This window comes from Pieris rapae, chromosome 1, assembly GCF_905147795.1.
Source record: "Pieris rapae chromosome 1, ilPieRapa1.1, whole genome shotgun sequence".
Taxonomy (NCBI): Eukaryota; Metazoa; Arthropoda; class Insecta; order Lepidoptera; family Pieridae; genus Pieris; species Pieris rapae.
In genome coordinates this window covers 2,369,119-2,386,246 of record NC_059509.1, presented here as the reverse complement: position 1 = coordinate 2,386,246, position 17,128 = coordinate 2,369,119, and the positions used below count along the sequence as shown (strand labels likewise).

The 17,128-nt window shown below is 32.0% G+C and overlaps 1 protein-coding gene across 4 annotated transcripts in view; it reads right to left on the bottom strand.

The window, feature by feature from the left end:
* LOC110996312 (CHH-like protein) overlaps positions 1–17,128 on the bottom strand; it is a 49,952-nt gene that overhangs the window by 25,727 nt on the left and 7,097 nt on the right. For 2 of the 4 annotated variants that reach the window (XM_022263917.2, XM_022263920.2), the window contains exon 1: positions 1,105–1,328. The exons of the other annotated variants lie outside the window; for them this stretch is intronic. The gene's annotated coding sequence lies outside the window, so the exon portion shown is untranslated. Of the gene's footprint in view, positions 1–1,104; positions 1,329–17,128 lie in introns of those variants that run through there. 4 annotated transcript variants of the gene reach the window in all.

Below are 17,128 nucleotides of genomic sequence, written 5' to 3'. Positions count from 1 at the left end.
CAAATTAGATTTTACTAAATCAAAATTCGGCATAAAAAGTTTTAGGTTCTGGCTATTACTTTGTATCCATTGTTTAAGCATTCAATGTGTTAACAAGCTTTTATTTAAAATAATTTTGATATAAATAATATTTTAAACCGGCAACTGTATATATATAACCACTTGGAGACATTCATATTAGTGTTTTTTCTTGTCTCTAATGAACCATGCAAATACTAAAAGATTATAAGTTATATGTAGAGACTAAAAAAATACAAAAAACACAGTAATGTAATGGTTGAAAGAAAATTATTTTTCTTGAAGCATTTTTTATGAAATTTAATTCGTTTTTTTGAAACAAATATGACATGTAGGAATTTTTCAGACTATGTTAAATACAAAGATTAGGTACTTGTAATATTCGTCATACACTTGAATTATTTTATCTTATTTCTAAAAGAAATTCGAAGAAATGATAAACGTCTTTGAAATGTAGAATGCATTACGATTAATTTTAGATGGCAACAGTTTGTGCTTACTAATGCATTTAAGCAATTTTCGCAATAAAAAATATTAATTTATTTATTTAATGGAGTTCAGCGAATTCCATTGTTATTATTTACCGAATGAAACTACACGAAATCCTCTTTTGTTCTGTGAATTTAAATTGATTCACATACGAAAAAAACGAATCTAATCATTAGCAAAAACGATTTTTCTGTCAAAGTCGTTCTTTAGAGGATTACAGCGGATAAATGTCAAAATTGGCGCCAATGTTTATGTAACAGATAAATAAGATTATGTGCATCACAGATAATATGATGATGTCAGTGAGATTGATTGCACAGTTAAAAAAAAATAGGAATGTGCGGTGCAGCCTGCGTGACCGTTTACATTTTTTGCTGAGCGAGGATAACCGAGTGGACAAATGTTGCATCAGTTAAGTACTTAGTTCGAAATAAAACACGGACAATTGTGAACTTTCATTGCTATTCGCGTAAAAGACACGTAACGCGATCTAAGTTATCATATGATCGATAAAGGTAAATAAACTTTGAGAACACTGCACCGCCATACCAAACACGCGAACGTTCGATTAAATGTAAAAACACTGATTGTACTCACTGTTAAATCCGTGATGTACACAAAATAAAACTGTAGCACAAATTCACTCGCGTAGACAGACGTGCGTTCACAACGACGTTTATTCAAAGTTTGAGTGGACTGGTCGCCTGTAGAAGATTATATGGGGCGGTAAGAGTAGCCATTGGTTGAGAGTGCCGCGCCCGCTAGTACGTCACGAGAAAGCCTGTATGTTACTGCAATTTTTTTACCTGATCGCGCGCCGATGCGATCCATCACATACTGAACCTTTACATGTCAGGTTTTTTATCGGCAGTTATCTCGTGAGATTAGGTTTGATGTTTCGATAAGCGAGAACTGACACTCATATAGGCCTCGCACCTTTGTTGCCTGTCAATGTTAAGGATTTTTTGCTTACACAAATCTACATAAACATTACATATATAAGGTATCGATTTTTGAACGTTTAAACGACATAAATGTATAAGGAAATCGTGCTTTTGTATATTTCCTCATTAAATTGAAATAAAAATAGAATTCATGAATCAGATAGGAAAATATTGTGTTTTTATAATAATTGTTTAATTATTCCTATAAATGACGTTAATGTGCTTATTATGTTTGCATAGACATGCATTACAAAAGATCAATGATGAGTGCATATTATGTATTGCTTAATATTTATGTACATAATATCATATTATTTAAAACAGATAAAAGGAAAGGATCACGTCTAATAAGTGTTACCGCCTCACAAGGTCTCTTTAAATACCGAATGGATTTCGATGAAGTCTTGTTAGACTTGTCTAAGATTCTTACCCAGTCGTATGATATTATATTATACAAGCGGACCCGACAGACGTTGTTTTCCTACATGATATTTGAAGCGATTAGAACATAAAACAAAGTATGAAAGTACTAACTGCAGCGCCATCTACCGGGTTCATTTGTGAATCTAACCATCCAGGGCGCCACACAAACGCTTAAAAAATCATTCAAATCGTTCCAGCCGTTTAAGAGGAGTTCAGTGACATACACACGTACAGTAGAAATTTATATATAAAGATTAGGGATAGTAGCCTCCTTGACTTATATAATCTGTCACAATATACGCATTTCAACATCATAACTAAACTGATATATTCAAAGATGATTCTTAAATTCATTCTCGATTTTCATCTATCTAAAGGCCGGCAACGCACTCGCGTACCCTCTAACTAGAAATGTCCATGGGTATCACTTATTAGATGCCTTTTGCCCATTTTTCCCCTATTCTACGAGTATAAAAAATGGTGTAATACTTTGGTGACTTTTTTGATATGACTCATCTAATGACAATTGGGAGTTTGCTTACATCCGCGATCAAACACTGCCCTGTATTTATTTTTCCACGATTTTCTTCTAGTAATAGTTTTATCTTTTTATTTTTGTTAGGGTGTATCAATTCTATGAAAGATTCACAAATATTTAATTTCGTAAACTTTATTAACAATACGACGAGCTCCGAAAGGGTATTTAGAACCAAACCAAACACGAACTTTTATCGTTTAAATGGTGTTAAATCCAAATGCAACAAACTGAAGTATTTCAGAACCTTAAAAGGCAGGCAACGCACTCGCGAGCCCTCTGGCATTGAGTGTCCATGGGCGGCGGTATCACTTAACATCAGGTGAGCCTCCTGCCCGTTTGCCCACTGTTCTATAAAAAAAACTAAATGTATGCGATATCGTATTAACATATTATACTCATGATTATTAGCATTAATCAAGAAACACTTTTTAGTACATTGAACAGGAACTACATACAGTTAATAATTTCCTAGTAATTTCGGACGCATGTAAACAAAAAAAAATGTCAGTTATTTCCACCTTTGATTGATTATACCTATTCTAAATTATCCTTGTGGTAAAGGCTTTAATCGTAAATATGATTCAAGCTTTATAATGTTAGGTTTGATTGATCGCTTAAGGTTTCTCAACCGAACGCATTATAGTTAGAATCTATTTAATAGGTCGAAAACGCACTGACGAATGTAAACGACTAAGTGTTCTTTTGCAGCTGTATCAATCAACATCAGATGAGTCCTATGCTGCCTGCAGTTTGCCCACTGTTCTATAAAAAAAGTTATTAGTTTTCTGCGTTCTAATATAGATAATGTAAAGATTACTTTTCAAAGGACATCGTTATATATATATATACTAGCGGATCCGACAGACGTTGTCCTGTCTACACGTCTTTAATTTCAAAATTTCAATTTTTAATAAGCGATTTTGATGAAAATTATTATTCAAATGTTATGACAATATCTAACGATCCAGCACATGGTCACACACGATATAACACAATGATAACAAAACTTTTTTTAAATTTCGGGACAGACTAAAATTAAAATTCGAATATTATTTAAAATTTGACACTGCGATGGTAGCGCCGTCTGTCGGATCCAATGTAAAACATTCCAAAATCAACAACAACTAATAAATTGAAAATTAATTAAAAAAACATTGTCCAGCGGACAAAATTGTGAATCTAAACCATTCCCAGATCCCCTTGAACACACACAAAAAATTTCGTCTAAATCGGTCCAGTCGTTTAGGAGGAGTTCAGTCACATACACACGCACACAAGAAATATATATATTAAGATATATATATAAATACATATAAGTAATTTCTACCCACTAAACAATTTCACTCCAATTTATATTTTTTTCGTACTAGGAAGCGACCAATTACAAATATTAGAAAATATAACATGTTGAAACCTATGTTAAAACTTTTCGTTTCTTAAGCCCAGTTCAAATAATAACTCCTTATCACGAGGCTGATCATGTAACTTTATCATGATATGTGATATAATATGACGTCATAGCTACGTTAATAACGGCTATAGTTTAAGTAAAGTTTGAAGACGCTTATTTTATTTATTAATATAGTAAATGCGAGAAAGAAAATCATATTGAAATTAGTTTATTTACATAAAAACAATAACATCAGCAACCCGCCAACGTATAATTTACTCAAATTTAATGAATTAGCGATTTCAACCCGGCGCGATTTCCGCTAATATATTGACAAGATTACAAAATCTACACAACTTTTGCGAGCCTAAAGGTTTGTTGCGATGCAAAATTTTACACCTGTATAACACAAATCGGTCAACGGACGGAATATCACTAAATGCATGCAAAAGTTCAGGTTCCTTGCCTTTTGAAGACTCTGAAATATTGTAATGATATAAGATATCTTATATATAGCGCTAAGTATAACATCCGTATGTCATAAACTTATTAGAATTGATGTACTTAGCGCTTAATCTCAACTTTGATGTTAATTCTTTAATGTCTCTGTACCAGAAAGTTTAATATTCCGGAAAAAGAGATAGATAGATAGAGGAAAAACGACTTCACAGAATGTAATAAATATAAACATACAACGTCTATATTTGCAGAGTGATTCAAAAATAAGATTTTACTGCATTATGATATTACGAAACTAAACAAGCGCGTGGTAAGAGATTAATATATTATTTCTGCATATTTTAGATAATGAGTATGTTTTATTTATTCGCTGTGTATTATTTGAATATGTCACTATTAATGCGAGTACGTATAATGTATAATAGACATATAAAACATCTTTCATAATAAAATTTATCAATATATCTAGGGACGGTATACCATCAATGAAATAGCATTGCCCCGGAGTTGCGAACCCTTTAAAAAGCAGTTCCTTGTTACGATAACTGCTCAATAAGATAATAAATAATATTTTAAGTAATGACGCCAAACAAAAACTTGCATCAAAGCCAAATTTGTGACGAAGGTTGTTCAAAGTTTTTTGTAGAAAAATACAAACAAAAATCTTTTGGGGGAAGGAAATAATTTTTTATCTTTATTGAACTAATCATAAACAATTACACCGATCCAACCCCGTCAGTTGTGCAACTACCAAAATCTTGTTTTCTAATTGGTAGTCAGCAAGAATATGACAAGCCTGGAACTCTGTCACGCATTTACAAAGATCGTGGTAAACCTCTTGTCCATATATTTTAATTATATTACATAATATAGAGCTGTGCTGGCCTAGTGGCTTAAGCGTGCTTATCTCAACACTGAGGTCGTAAGTGCGATCCCCGGGTGCATTAATGGACTTTCTTTGTGCGCATTTAACATTCGTTCTAACGGTGAAGGAAGTTGTGAGGACACTGAATTGCACTAGACCCTAAAAGTCGACGGCATGCTCTCTATATAAAGGTTGTAGCATCACTGATTTATTTACATAATTTACTACAAAATTTTCCTTCTTTTCTCCGCGAGATTACCAAATACACGCCATTTTAAAAGGTAAAATAGTCTGCTAGACCAACACTGCGTAGACATTGCGTCAGCGCACCTCCCACCAATGCAAGGCTGACGCATGAACGTTGTTACATTATTGATTGACAGCTTAACAATTACCTTAGGTTTGCAAATGAGTGGAATTAAAACTTCAATGTAATAAAAATATCACAAAATTATTCAGAATATTTAACTGATAATTGATTTTTAAATTATAAATATACTTAAATTTAATAATACAGCAATAATTTAGTTCAAAATAAATATATTTTTATTAATTACGCAAAATGTTAGGTTACCATCTTTTGGTTGCAGCTCCTTGCAGACATTGTGTAAAACAAAAAAATTGGCAATTGAAAAGAGTAGCGGAGAGTTTATTGCCAGCTCTTCTCTTACGTTCTACGCCTTTGATTTAAGAACTGGCAGTTAATGTAAAATTAGAAGCACCTAAGTGAGCATTTAATAAGTATATATATTTTTGGCGTTCATAAGTTTACATTGTGTTACCTATATAAATAAATTAATTTGAATTTGTATTTTCAAAGTTTTAATCATACATTTTCACAATCAAGAATGGATTTTTTAATGTTTGCCTTTACTTTATAAACCTTTAGTTACGTAGTAGTCACGAGTTTTCGCTAGTTTAATCATAAGTTTGAATGTTCATCATTAAAGTGCTATGACGCAGACTTCTTGTGAGTCTTTTATCATCTCTATATTGGTGTAAAGGATAGTTTCCTTTTATGACTCTTATAATCAAAAGACGGTACACATTAAGAGTACAAGATTATTATTGCGTAATAAGAAATATGTTATGTTGTATTCGTCAACTGAATTTATTTAAGCCTTTAAACGTATAAAAATCCCTATTAAAGTGTTTAATAGAGATTTTTATACGTTTTTATTAGATTTTTTTACACTTGGAGATTGTTGAAAATATTTACTTGCTACATATGTAATGTTTTATTGGTCAATTTGTGTGTATGGTAACATAACGTATTTTGAATATAAAGGTATTTTGATGACTAGGTCCTGAATTATACAATCACAAAAATATTTTTTTGTAAAATTATCTTTGTAGTAAGAAAATATAAGAGGTGGAAAAAGTCCCTTTACACTAAGGATGCATTACCCTGTGCATTAACGAGAAAAACAAGAATCACAGAAACACGATAATTTGCCAATAAGAAAAAAACATTTTTTTTTAAATTTCGGCTGTTGAATCACAGCATTTCACCACCACCAGACACCAGTATATTTTTGGGGTTGCTAAACAAAACTAGCATCATACCTAAATAAACTTAAACCTTATCTAGACTGACGATCCCAACTAGGAACACGGAATTAATTTTAACTTCGTAGGAAGTCATTGCTAATCTATTAATAAACACTAATAACTCTAGAACAAACACAAAAACATGTGGAATGTTACGCCCGTATACATAATTTTACAAAGTGTAATTATGTATATATTTATCTTTGTAATTTAATTGTACTGTGGAATTCGTTTATAGAGCAAGATCAATGGAAACATTTTGAGGGCTTTGTCTATGTATATAGATAGGTTTGGTAAAAATCTTACTAATAATAACTGCTACCGCAGCCCATTATAAAATAAAATATGTGTATTATGGAACATAAGATAGACAGGTATCACTTATTCCACGTCATTAAATTTGAACCTGTAGGTATTCATCGGCAAAGAAGACAGAGGGTATAGGCCGAGAGAAAAAACTCTCAGTGCTCTTTCATAGGGAAGCTTAGAGTGACAGGAACCACAACGCCTTACGAGTTGCTATACCTTCACAGATTAACGTATCTCTTATAGGTTTGCAGTTTCATGTCGCCCGTGGAAAAAAAATTTTGGTTGGAGTTGAAACTCGCAAGCTTTAATCTCTAGGTCAACATAATCATAATTACACTCTAAAGGTTTCTCAGATTCATCCGAACGACCAGTATAATTTATAGTAACAAGGAGCCAATTCTTCACGAATCTTTTTCACAAGTACCTTTTATGAAAGTTTGGTATCCATCCTCATACCTCCGTACTTTAAAGTTAGCAGATTAAAGACGGTACTAGGATGTTATCAATTCACATTGGCAGATAATTTGACTTTATATTGGTAAAGTCCATGTGGATCGATTTAGATTGCATAAAGTCTTATCTGACTTAATAAAGTGCAATAAGTATGTTTTCTCTTTCTCCTCTGCTGTTCAACAGCGTTATATATACCCCAGATAATAAGTGAAATTGTAAACTTCCTCTTCAGGTGTTTTCAAGAAGAACACATCTCTTGTGGGTTATCTTTTTGATATTGACGTCCGCTGTGACTCAGAAATCTTTGGGTCTTTCCTTAGACCACATATTCTCAAATAACAAATAATAAATCTGAAATAAATAACAATCGTTAAAATAAACCACATGTTCTTGCTTGACCTAGAGAGATTATTCATTGTTTATTAAGAAAACAATTTGTATTAAATATTTGAAACTAAAAGTTCTTAATATCTCTCGGACCTTTTACGTTGTAAAAGGTCCTATATCTTCAACTATAAAAAAGTTCAACCGATTCCAGTGAAACGGATTGATTGCTATAGTATAGCCAGGAGAATAAAATGTTTTGAAAGATTAATTAATTTATTTAAATAAATAAATAAATTAGACATTTATTTATATACAGGACAAGACATAGTTTAAGACTACTATTAAAGTTGACGTCAATAATATGTGTATTATGTTAAAAAATATCCGTTATTGTCGTCACAGAATACATTTATGACTCGATAAATGTTTAATTTATTTAATTATTATTTGGGAATACCATTATCAAACCTTTAAGCGACAGAAATAAAAAAAACATCATCTCATTTTACCCTTTCTTTGACGTCATTAGAAGTGGTAGGAAATCCCATGATTCAAAAGTTTAAATACATCGTAAATTGAGTTTTATCTCACCACGATAAGGTTTAATATAGATTAAGCTGTGTTTATTTTAGGCCTGAAGCGGAAGAAATGTGATGAGGAAATATCATAGTGCAATTATTAACAATACTACTACGTGGTATGTCGTATATAAATACATTACACACAATCACATAAGTATAATAAATTCCCACGAAGTTGGAGGATCATTTTATAACTATGTAGGTATAAGAAAATCGTTTTTCCCCGCCAAATGGACGCGTAAGTTAAGATCGAGAGTCGAGACTGAACGTTAAGGGAAAGATTAGATAATTATGTAAACTAGATTTAACTGGATTGAGCCTGACTCTCGTACTACGTCAAAAATGTATTCAATTTTTCGTGCTAAAACTTAGATAAAGAAACTTAAATTCTCAATTTTGCGCATAGATCGTTTAATCTATGTTTCATGCTGGAAATATTGAACAGGAAATTACTTAGATTAAGTAACCTAAAATATTGATTATAACTTTCGAATAAGTAAGAAACTAGAAAGGGCGTATTTGCATCACGTGATATGGTTGCTTTTTTAACTATGACCTAAGTAATAAAAGAAAACGTTTATTTCGTTTAAATAATTGTCAAGATATGGTAAAGGTAAAATCACACTTTACTAAACTACCCTAACAAAATTTATATAAGCACAGAATACTGAAATTTTAAATATCATTTTTTAAAACAATTTTGTTGCGTTCTGATTTTTATTTAAAACATATGAGTACCGGATATAGGAATTCAAATTAACACAGATAACATTCAAAACGAGTAAATTTGAAAAGTAAAAACGCGTTGGTCAAGGACCGACATACCAATTTCAATTAACACCAGTTTGAAAGCGTACATAACCTTGCTCTTACTTGTCTATGACGAATCCTGCATCTAGGTTGCGTCATTTTTATCCTTTACAAAAGTATTCAAGAACCAGACCGAATTTCAACAAAAATATTACAGTATCCTGAAAAACTGTAGATGGCTTTACAAGTGGAATGCCTTTACAATGATTAGTTATTCTGTTTTATTTTATTACTGCTCTCAAACATAAACAGAACTTATGAAAAGATTCAAGAGACTTTATCACAATCGAGTAGCCCACAATATTGCACACAACTCACGACAAGTGTATTCAAGAAGTCGCAAGGTTCCACACACACCAAGCATCCGCAAATATACAATGTAAATACATAAGTAATTATGTTAGAATATAACAGGGCAAAAATATATATTTTTTTAATTTACTATATACAAATCTTTCAATATTTCTTTACTTACACTTTTAATTTTTACTATTATTGTTTCTACTATTATTGCATTCTTTTTTTGCCTTTTATAAATGTTAGATACTTTTTATAAATATTATGTATTACTTCTTATATAATATTCAAACTATAGATATGGATATATCTATAGTTCGTTTGTTACATATAATTTACATTAGCTGAAAGATTACGAAATAAATATATAAATATTGATACTGTTAACCAATCACAATCATACGTATAGATAACTTACAACTTGATGAACATAAAACAAAATGTATTAGATTGACAACTTATAGCGTTAAGATAATTGGTAAACTGAAAGATAAGGACGGTGAACTAAACTTTGTTAGCAAACATATATAGTAAACTTCAGTGGGGCCCCACACATAGAGACTCTTTCGAATAGGCTGAGCTCTGCAGCATTTGCAGTAAAAAAATCCGACAGTTTATAGTTATATTATAGTTGATAAGGATACGGCTAAAATTGAGTATCATGGCTACTTTTACAGCGTCATAAATCCTACGGTATTCTACTGTGGGGTACCTACTGCTGCAGAGGTTCAATCTATATTTGTGATGCATAAGCGGGCTGTTCGAGCGATTTCTTGTGTTTCCCCAAGGGAGGCAATACGGAATAAGTTTAATTAATTAAATATTAGGACAGCATTTAGTCAATAGGTATATTGTTTAAGTACCGTACACAGAAATATAAACGATTTTAAAGCAAGTAGTGACTTTTACCAATATAATACTCGAAATAGAACTAAGGTAGAACTAACCGAACAACGCGCGAAATGAAATAATTATCACTAAATAAATTTAAAACTCTCGTCTATCGTAAATTAATCAATAAAACTTTTTACAAAATTTACGATTATTTAAATGATCCTAATCAGTTCAAACAATGAGTTTCATTCAAAACTTGTTCGTTAGAAACAGTGGCGAAGAGTTTCTTGCAGTTCTTCTTACCCGTTCTACGCCCTTGACTTGCGAACTGATAGTAAATTTAAATTTAGAATAACTTTAAAATCTTTTCTATTGACGTTCATAAGTGTATCTATGGGTATAAAAAAGTTATTTTATAAGTATAAGTTTCAGTTTGAAACGTAACACACGTCGTATTTCGTCTGTGATTTTCATCAAGAACGTTTTAAAAAAATATGGCGTTTGACAATTTCATTGCCTGATACTGAAATTAGACTTTAACTAGATTGTATATAAATTTCTCGTTGCTCGGCAGATAGTGTTGAGGCGATTCAACTTTCCGTTATCAACTAATCAGTGACTCACATTTACTTAACATCATTCATTAATCTGTCAAAATGCTCAACATTTTTTTTGGCGAGATCAAGACTGCGTCATCGTCTGCGCATTTTGTTGTTCGAAACGTAAAAAAAATAAAAAACCACAACTCGGCTGTCGGTGTTTAACTTGATATAATTTAAGGCTCATTTCAGCACTTATAATATCCACTGAATATTTCATTTAAAATAGTGCCTTGTAATGTGCAGTATAAAGTTAATTAGTATTTTAAAAATCCAATATTAGCCCAACAATTTTTATTTATTTGGCTAGTACATAGTTATTTTGTGCAATATAATTAAATAAACAGGCTAGCAACAATAACAAAGTGCCAAATGTCTGTATCGAAAAAAATCTCGGTATCGAACAAATCCTCTAAGATATAACCCGATTAATGTGTGCTATGTACTATGTATGGACGCATTTTGTATCAAGTATTTCTTGGTGTGTATAAATTATTTTGCTTAGATCTTATATGTACAAACTACCACAAAAGCTGAAATACCTATTTATTCAGCATTAAGCGTGATTGACAAACAAGTAACTTGGTATTTATGCGCTTACGCACACTAACTCGACGACACCAAGTCGACATGCAGTCTGCTACATTCACGCATCCCGCATACAAATCACTCTTTAAATTTCCAATAAATTGTTTCTCAATAGGTACTTCCAATAACTTAGATACTTTATCAAGTTAAATATATTTATTGGCACACACAAAAATGGTTTTAATTCATTAAATCTGTTTGGCCTATCCCTCTGCGTTACAACTGAGACGAATAGTTTACATTAGAGACATATGTGTTCTCTTTAAGTGTCAATCTGAATTTAAATCTTATCTATGGCTAACTGCATTTGTTAAAAAAAGAAAAAAAAACGTCTTCCCATTTTATAATCTATGGAGATTGGAAATGTTAAATGGCGACAAGTATGGCAATTGACGAATATGTATTCAATTCACTAACATTATTGAATAACGGTAGCCATGTCTATAGCCAGAGGATTCTTGGGAGCGAAGTGGTCACCATAATCGTGCTCCCACACGTGTAGTAACCGCAAAGTTATGTACAATTTATTTATAAATCACATATTTATAACATATGTTCCAAACAATGCATGATTTATTAAGGAGATATTGATTTGTTTTAAATTTCTTATACTTTTTCTATTTGAATTAAAGTAACAATTGTATTGATTGAAAAACGTATATATTATATATTATTTAGATATTGGATGGAAATATGTACATAGTCAAGCATGACATTATCACTCTTAGAATCATATATAGCCATGATTATCGTGAAAATCAGCCGTCTCATCAGGGCCCTTAGCGAAAATTGATACGCGATATGAAATTAAATAATTTACTAACCAGACGGTCGTGATCATCGTTTTTAGAATATAGGGGCCCTAAGTCAAATTGGTTCGGAAATACTTCAGTGGGCAACTGGTTCCGCATCGTGGTGGTGCGCGGCAAAAACTTTCTTAAAAAACGCTTAGGTGTGGAACGACGGACACTGGTTTTTCTCTTTATGTCCGCAAAGAATTCGTGCTAAAGAAAAAACATCATTAGTACAGCATTTAAAAGAGTACCGAGAGTTTTTTACACCGGCTTTTTCTCTCGGCCAACACCCTCTGTCTTCTTTGCCGATGAGTTAGGGATGACAACAGGTTCGAATTTAATGACGCGGAATAAGTGATACCATGATGATCTTATGTTCCAAATAAACGTATTTCATTTCATTTCATTGCATGTCTTAGAGCCAAACTGTGGCGATATGTGTCAGACACGCAAAAATGAACTTGGCATCTGATATGGCGATATGGACACTTGGCGAGGTGCTGGTAGAGCCATTTAGCACCGCCATTGGATAAAATAATCATCAAAATAATTTAGTCGCAAACATTCCAATAACCTGAGTACTTCAAGCAAATCTATTTATAATCTTAAGAAAAACAAATGAATGCTTGACGCAATCTTCCGGAGTGCTTGAGCACCAAGTGGGTGTGAAAGAAGCAAAAATAGTTCATAAAGGAATGTACCTATTCGAAATTGGTCTATAAAATTTGTTATGATCTCTGTTTTTATCATAATTGACGCGCGAAACTTAAGCCGAAAAGAATTTTTGCACGTTTTATCGCTTCATCGTTTATATTCTGGTACTAAAAACTGCAGTAGTATATAAACAGATTTATTTCTATCACACAAATATATAGTATTTACAGTTATTTATTTATTTTTTATTTTATTTATTTATTTATTTCAAACATACACACATTATCTTTACAGCCTATGCCAATACGACAATGTGGAGAAACATTTAATAAAAACATAATAATGTATATAAAAATTAGACATATAATTTACACAATATCGCTACTGTGAAATCACTTTGCGAACATACAAATATGTCGATAGTATCGGAGACAGCCTACATTTAGTAAGCGCAAGACAATCTTAACCTACATAGTATATTAATAAGCAAAAAAAATATTTATAATTAAAATGTAATGTATAGAAAATTAAAACAAATGTAAAAAGTTTAGTCTCTGTGGCAGTGTCGTTTAACGCTGGCAGCATTTTCTTGCTGTATACTTATTCTTTGAGCGCGGAAAGCACCAGCTAGGTGTCACCAGCACTAACTACCAGGCGCCAACTTAAATCTGTATTTAGCGCCTGCGCCTTTGAACTCCACGGCTGAAGAGTCTCAACTCCAAAGGGAACGAAATCGAAGTTAGAGGATCTATTCATCATCATATTTGGTGTTAGCTATTTTCCGCCTGCACTGCGGTTGCCCTAGATTTTTTCATGTATCTAATACTAGTTATGGAGACTTGTATATCCTCCTTTATCAGCCTTTTGTGTCCGACACACGAATTTGATATTTGATCAAAGACATATTCCTGATCTTTTCATCATACGACCAAGTGTTAACTGTGTAAATGGATAGAAAATGCTGGTTGAACTGGAATTCAAGTTCAGAACCACACGTAACCACCAGGTTGGTCTGATCTTAACCTTGTGATGATTACTTTAATATATTTTACTAAAATATATTTTATAAACTACTTTAAAAAAAAAATCTAACAGAAATCCAAGTTAGGTTAGGCAATCATTTCTGTCGAATATCCAGAGATATTGATTTTATTTTTTAAGGCTTTTCAAAGTAAAAGCGGGTAGACAAATTATATTTTGAATGTATATACTTGCCATCGACCTCGGAGATAAAAGATTGGAAAAAATACGTTGAATATGTTGCTAGATAAATGTGTGTAATTTCAATTAGTATTATTATTTCCTTTATATATGTATATAGTATGAACGTTCCATTTATCACAATGATGTTAAATATATTATCAACTACTACTAAATATATATGAAAATAGGCGCCACAATATACGACAAAAAACTGACCTTCAACTTAGCTACACGTTCTAACGAATTATTAAACTAATGTATAATATAAGAAAAGCAAATTATTTGATTATTAATTAAATATTATGTACATAATGTAAAATGTAACGGATATGAATTATTAAAAAATATTAAAAAAGGTTATAAAAAACGTGCAAACTTATGTGCACGCATTAGAAGTTATACCTTTTCGTAATGAGATAAAAATCTTTTCAAAAATTTTGTCTTTCTACGTTTTTAAAAAAAATACACTTACGACAGAAAAAATTTACTGTCATCATTTCTTTGTCAAAAAATTTACAATAGCATTTCATGTACAAATTATTAAACGTGGTCTTTTTAGTATTTGTAACGGGTTCAACCAAAGTCATCTTTATAATATTATTGCTACAGAATATCTTTGAACCTAATTATTTATATAAAAGTAAACGATAAAATACAGTACAGTTAGCTATTGGCGGGGATTATAGCTTAAGCAGTTCCTGCGTCCAATTCCGCGATTATCAATCTATCGGAAGAGACACCTGTCGGCGCTCAAAGGAATCAATTGGCATGTCACTTCTCCGACCAAGTCCCGTAATCTGCCCGTAATTAAACCCGTTCAATATATAACAGTATATTTGATTAATTTTTTGCTCCTTAATTCCAAATGATTTTTGATTTGACCTCATAATTGACAGACATAATCTACAGTACTAATAGCTTTTCAATGGTTTGAGATGTTCTGAGAGACTAAACCTTGTATGACTCGAAATATTCGTAAATATTTTTTATACAAAGTGTCGCGCCTAAACATAGTTTATGTGACATAAGTAGGTTGTCTCTTTTTTATGTAAATAGGAGGAATCCAGCTTACGGAACGCCCAAAAACGGCAGTCGTCGCAGCACCCATTTTTAGTGGGTTGCCGGCCTTTGAAGGTTATGGAAGACCCCCACCGGGAGTAGAATCGACATCGCTAGGCCGCAAAAGAAAGTGTCTTGTGAAGCGGAGTGTGGGAAAACTCCCAGCTATCAAGATGATGCTGATGAAATTTTGAATTGGTACGGCTCGTACAGTGTTGAAACGAGACAGGAATGATCAACCCAATTCTTCATAGTATACTTTGTAGAAAAAGCATAGAGACGCAAATTGCGTAGGGGAGAGAGAATCAAGCTGATCTGTAATGGTTTCGGATTGGAACTAAAAGTTGATGCTTAAATTTTAAACAGTAAAATTTAAAAGTATTCAATAACTTTTCAAAAGCCGGATAGGTACAATATGAATTACATTTGAATATCGGGCCATAGCATAGAATCACAAATACATGGTCTAGTGACCATAAACAGTGTCGACCGTGACCTGTCGGAATCATTTCCTGACAATATAATATAATGAATCCCTCTTTATATTTTTGACGACTCGCTACATATAACTCCACTTGTGAACGTCGATCCTTGAAGGTCCTACTGAAATGATTTCCAGTAGAATTTTCAGGTTTTCGTTGTCCAAAAATTCAACAGTTATAGTTAACAAAACGGTCAATATACACTCGAGAGCGTTATTTCCAGACACAGTATCAGCAATATCGAGATAAACCTGACTAATTTTGGTAATAACTAGCGCAATAAGATATAAGTTTTTTCTGTGAAACAAATTTAAAATAAATTATTATTATATTATTATAAATATAAATTGGAACTTAACGGCTTAAGGGATCTTTATTTTATTATTTTTTTATAAAAACACTCCTGCCTTAGGTGACCCTAAATTAACAAAAGTAAACAATATGTGAATAAAATTTACAGACGAATCAAAGAAAAACAAGAATGAAATTAATTAGGAAAAACAAAATTACATCATAAAAACCCAAGAAATTAAGTAACTGCTATAGGCATTAACAAATAAAAAAACCTTTGCCAGTTCACTGACGGACAATGAAAAAGATCCGTTAAGCTATGTATTTCGTAACTTAATTAATACACCGAATCATATGTGCCCTTTTCCGAAGGTCCTAGCTGTGGGCACATGAAGTAACAACGCAAGATTTCGCTTTCTGACGTTCCCGTCAGGTACATTGAAGCTAAGATATTGAAGTACTGCCGAATTACAACATTCACAAATATATGAAAATGTATAAAAAAAAGTACAATACTTCAGATCAATAAGTGTTAAATAACTAAAACTTTGATTATTCTTATTTTATATTCCGTTACGTTTAAACAGTGTTTAATTAATATGACTATGCAATAAACTATGGAAATCAAAAGTTAATTATCTATTGTATCATTAACTTATCGGCAGGAAAACGACTTCAAAGAACGAGATTAATGTTTTCTAAGAACCTACAGTACAGGGTCCTGAAAGGGCTTGACTTACGTCATAGCAAGTATTACAATGGCATCATAAAAACATTAATATTTTTTATGTGATTTATATAATTTTTCTAATAGCCACTTACCAAATAAAGCGGACATATACATCTTCTTCCTACGAATTCTATTTTAAAAAAGGAATTATAACCTTCTAGGTTTGGGCCACAGAGTTTTCTATAAAGACAAGTAGGTGATCAGCCTTTAATAATACACACGATCTCTGGGATGAGAGACGGAACACTGCTTAGTGGTTCTATATAGACCGATCGAATCGAAATTATAGAGATTATCGTTGTTTTCTATACTCAGTAAAATCAAGAAGAAAATATCAGAAAAATCAAAATGGATATCTACATCATTGCTCAGACATTTAATAATATAACAATCTTACTTTCATGATCATACGCTACGGACTAAGTCTAGAACTGTCTGTT